Source organism: Chiloscyllium plagiosum, unplaced genomic scaffold (assembly GCF_037043375.1).
Source record: "Chiloscyllium plagiosum isolate Xiang-an unplaced genomic scaffold, Cpla_swu_hap1 HiC_scaffold_38, whole genome shotgun sequence".
In the NCBI taxonomy this organism is placed as follows: Eukaryota; Metazoa; Chordata; class Chondrichthyes; order Orectolobiformes; family Hemiscylliidae; genus Chiloscyllium; species Chiloscyllium plagiosum.
Window position 1 is genome coordinate 46,910,337 of NW_028270176.1, and position 5,676 is coordinate 46,916,012.

The following is a 5,676-nucleotide window of genomic DNA, read 5'->3' on the forward strand; positions in this document are numbered from 1 at the left end:
AACGGAATACTTGCCAACATTTATAATATTATAGCCATAAGTAGTACATGTTGCTGAGACAGCCGATTGGCACATCTAAAGCGTGTTGAGACTTTAACTTTGAGGTGGCAAGGTTCGAAACTTCATTTTCCTGTTTGAAGCAGTGTTTTTGACATTGGCAGTAGCAGCTGCTTTTGCTCGCATCAGCTCAGAATCAGCTTCTTGTTCCCAGTAAATATTGCAACCTGGAGAAGGTGGTGTAGTGGTTATATAAAAAATTAGTCATCCTTGGGGACTCAGACACGGAACTGGTAATGCTAAAGTTCGACGAATAAAACCTGGAATTAAAGCCTGACCTCAGGAACAGAGAATATGCCTTTAATTTCCTGCAATCGCATTCATGCATGTCCCTTAAGCAGGGGATGCTACTGTCTTTCCCCAATCCTGCCTACTTGTGGCTCCAGGTCCAGAACAACATAGCTGACCCTTAATCCGAGAATGTTGATCGTGTGGCGAAGCAGGCCATTCGGCCCTTCCAGTCGACACCATCCCTCCGAAGCACATCCTATCAGACCCACACTGCATACCTATTCCTTTCCCCCTTCATTTCTCATGGCTGATCCCAGTAACCTGCACACCTTCAGACTGTGGGAGGAAACTCACACAAGCAAGGAGAGAATTTGCACACAGTCACACGAGACTGGGATAAAATCCATGTCTCCCATACAGCAAGACATCAGCGAATAAGGAAGAACAACAAATGCTGTCCTGATCAGTGACATCCACACCCTGTGGGTATATCAGGAAGAATAAAAACACAAACGGGACTTGCGTCTGCGTGGACATGATTTGAACCAATCGTTCCCCCTAGGGTAGATACAAGGACACCGATATCACAGAGAAACCAGCGCAATGCGAGATTCAATTGACTGCTGAAGTGGAAACTCATTTATTCAGTCAAACTGGGGACAGACTGTTCAACAGTTCCGTGTGTGGAAAGGGCTCAGTAAGCAAACGAACTTCCGGAGTAACCAGCAAGATTACATATCCGAGAAGGAGATCAACTAAACTGTCAATGCTGCTGTTTATCACAACCAGCTGCCATTTCCATAGACTCATAGTCATAGACTCATGCAGCATGGAAACAGGCCTTTCACTCCTAACAGCTCATGCTGAACATCATGCCAAACTAAAAGAGTCGCATCTGACGGCTCCTGTAACTGCTGAGGCTTAATAATGCCCTCGTGATATTACTACTGCATTCTTAATACGAATGTCCAGATATAACTCTGTGGACACGGGTTCAAATCCTGGCATGGCAGATGCTGGAATTTTATTTCAATAAATACTTAGAGCTGAAGAGTATAATGATGATGTTGAATCAGCTGTTTTAGATCTGATTCACTGATGCCTGTTAGCGAAGAAAACTGCCATACTTATCTCGTCTGGCTGGGATGCGATTCCAGATCCAAAAAATCGTGGTTGATTCTGAACTGCTCTATGGGCAATAAATAATGGACTGGGCATGAATGAATGGCTTTTTTAATCCCACTGAAACTTTCCAATTCATTTATCGATCTAAATATTCTGTAAATGTTGTAGATTTCCTTTCATTCAATTCTGCCTCAGGAAGTGAATTGCACACATGAACCATCCTCTGTTTAAAAAGCCTCTCATGCCTTATTTTAAATCTCTCTCTTTTCACCTTAAACATTTGCCCTCTCGTCTAAAAGTCCACTTCCTTGGAGAAAAGACAGCTACAGTTAACTCTATCCGAACTCTTAATAGTCTATATCTTTCTATCAGGTCACCTTTCAAGCTCCCGTGTTCGAGAGAAAATATTATCAGCCTATCTAGCCTTTCATTATAACTCAAACCTTCCCCACGAGCAATATGCTGGTATACCTCTTCTAAACCTACTCCAGCTGAACAATTTCCTTGCGATTACTGGGCGAGAAAATTGGACGCAGTATTCCGGAAGACCCCTCACCCAATGTCCTATTCAATTTCAACATAATCTGCCAACTCCTACGCGCAAAGGGCTGAGCAACGAAGGCAAGATGACATTTTTTTAACCATTCTGTCTAAATGTGAAACAAACGAAAAAGAATTATGTACCTGCATCTCCGGCCACCGTGTTCCACAACACTATGCAACGCCCGATCACAAAAAGTGAAATTGGAGTAGGCTTTCACGAATTTTTGAAGGTGATTGCACAAGGGATCAAGTCGTCTCGAGGGCTTAGAGATACATTATGTTCTTGACCGTAGGTGGGAATATAAGAGCAAGGAAGTGATGCTGGAAATTTAGCAACTGCCTGTTCAGAGAAGAGTCAGAGGACCGGCCACAAGTCTGGTCATTGCATTAATCTTTTTTTTTCGGAGGAATGATAAAATAAAGGATGAAGGGCTGAAATAGACCATTTGGCCCATCACGTCTGTATCAGCACTCAATCAGACATTCGCTGACAATGCTCCCAGTCAGGCTGGCACGTTCCTTGGAGGGGAACTTACAGATGGAGGTCATTCGATGCATATGTCCATTAGACAATAGGAGCAGGAATTAAACCATTCAGCGCAGTGAGTCTGCACTGCCATTAAATCATGACAGATATCTTTCTAAACCCAATTCTCCTGCTTGCGCCCCATAAACCTTGATCCCCTTGACAACCACGCTGCTACATATCTCAGTCTTACATACAATCAAAGACCTGGTTTCCAATGGCCTTATCTGACAATGAATTCCATAAATTCACCACTTCCTGTCTGAATAAGTGTCTCTTATTACTGCTCTCAAATGTCTTCCCTTTTCTCCAAGGCCGTGCCTTTCGGTTCTAGTCTCTACTAAAAATGGAAACACCTTCCCAGCATCCACTCTGTCCAGGCCATTCACGATTCTATAAATACCAATTAGACTTCCTCTTATCCTTCTAAACGTCGTGGGTATAGACCCGGAGTCCTCAAACGTTCCTCATGTGTCAAGCTTTTCATTCCTGGGACCATAATCGTGAATCACCTCTGAACACACCCCAGGACCAGTGCATCCTTCCTGAAATATGAGGACCAAACGTGCGCACAGTAATCCAGATGTGGTCTGACTAGACCCTTATAGAGCCTCGGAAGTGCATCCATGCTTTTATATTCAAATATTCCAAAAATAAATGTCATCATTGCAATTATCTTCCTAACTACAGATTCAACCTGCAAGTTCACCTTGAGAGAATCCTGGACTAAGACTCTCAAGTATCTTTGCACTCCAGACATGTGAACTTTCGCCCCATTTTGACAATAGTCCGTATCTTTATTCTTCCTGCCAAAGTGCATAGCATCACACTTTCCCACAGTTTGCTCCATCTGCCATGTAAATTCGACTCGCCCTACATGTCCATATCCTTCTGCAGCATCCCCGCCTTCTCATGCTACCTGTCCTTCTGTCTTTGTATTGTCTGCAAATTGACACACATTGCCCTCGGGTATTTTATCTAGATCGCTAATGGAGAAAATGAAAAGTTGTGGTCCCAACACAGCCTTGAGGAACGCCACTTGTCACCAGCTGCAAACTTGAGAAGGATTCTTTTGTTCCTAATCACTGAATCGTGTCCTGTGAGCGCGCCTTGCCACTGACATCATGGGCCCTTATCTTATTCAGTCGTCGCCTGTGCGGCAAATATCAAAGGCCTTCATAAAGTCCAGACACATAAGACCCATTGGCTCTCCTTGGTCTACCTTCCTTGTTACTTCTTCAAAGAGGAAATCTTTCAGATTTGTCAAGCATGTCTTCTCCTTGATGAAACCATGCTGACTTTGCGTTATTTTGACAGACACTTACAAGTATTCAGAAATTTCTTTCAGCGCAATGGATTCCAGGAACTTATCCACAACCAAGATTCGGCTGATTGGTGTGTAATTTTCCAGCTTTTGTGTGTTCTTTTTTAAATGGGGTGTCACGTTTGTGATTTTTTGGTCCTGTAGCACCCTTCCTGATTCTACCGATTCCTGAAAGTTCTCCACTAACGTATCCACTATTTCTTCAGTTGTCTACCTTATAACTCTGGAGGGTACTCCATTTGATCCAGACGATTTATGCACCTTCAGGCCATTCAGTGTTTCTTGCACTTTCTCAATGATGGCCACTAGACTCACATCTGTTCCCCCATTCTCTTGTATGTTTGGGTATAACTCATGTCTTCCACTATGAAGACTAGCACAGTGTAATTATTCAGTTCCTCAAATATTTCCTTGTTCCCCACTGCTATCTGTCAAGTGTCATTTTCCAGTGGCCTATTGTCCACTTTTGCGTTTATATGAATAAAGAAACAACTGCAGTCTTCCTTTATATTAGTAGTTAGCTTACATTTAATCTTCTCCCTACTCATTTGTTTTGTTATTGCCCTTTGTGGGTCTGTGTGAGCTTCCCAATGCTCTGATTACTCACATTATATATGCCCTTCGCCAAATTATATATTTTCTCTTTTGCTTTTATGCTATCGATGACATCCTGAGTCAGTCATGGTTGCCTCAACCACCCTGCACCATACCTCAATTTCCACAGGATGTGTCTCTGATGTTTTTGCTAAATTACTCTCAGACAGTCCTGCCATTGCACTTCCACTTTCCTGCTTTCTTGCGAGGGTCCTTTCTCACCAATTTCATCCAGCTTCTACCTCATGCCTCTGCAATTGCCTTTATTCAACTTTAGTACCGTTACTTCTGATTGTATATGCTCCCTCTCGAATTACAGTATAAATTCAATCATGTTATCATCACTGCTTCCTAAGGGTTCCTTCATCTTCAGCTCCCTTGTCACGTCTGCCTCATTGCACAACTCTAAATCCAGTATTGCCTATTCCCTACTTGGCTACACCACAAGCTGCTCCAAAAATCCATCGCGTCGACATTCCACAATTGAATTGAATTGAATTTATTGTCACGTGTAGTGAGGCACAGTGAAAAGCTTTATCTTGCGATCAATACAAACAGATCTCAGTGTTAAGTAGCATAGATGTATAAATAATATGTAAACATATACTAGGTTGGCTTTTGTGATTGTCCGGGCCGAGTTCACCACTCGCTGTAGACATCTTCGATCTTGAATGGTACAGGTGCCATACCAGGTACTGATACATCCAGACAGAAGCATCTCAATGGCGCACCTGTAAAAGTTGGCTAATGTATTCGCAGTGGTGATTCAAGTGATCATCGATTTTTTTTTTAAATTTCGAACAACTGGAGCGAGATACCATCATCAGACATATATCCCTCTTCAGTCCCTGTCCACCATCCACAGGGACCATTCCCTGCAGGAAACTCTGTTGCACTCTGCCTTCACTCCCACCACCTGAACCAACTGGCCCCATGGAGTCTTCCCTCTGCATCGCTGATTTTATGACACATAAATGCATAGAGCCTAAAAACCCGAGCAGGAATAGGCTGTCCGACCCTTCAAGCAAACTCCGCTTTTCAATGACATCATTGCCGATCTTTCTAAAGACTCAAATACGCTTACGCGTCCTCTCACTGTATCCCTTATTTCAGTTATTATTCAAAAGAAGGATCGCTCTTAAAAAAAGTTGTTGCACTAGCGTCAACCTCTTCGCTGGGCAAGGTATTCCATATATGAACATCCGTCTGGGTGAAGAAGGTCCTTCTGAACTCAGTCCTAAATCTGCTCCCTCTCATCCTGTGGCTATGCCCTCCT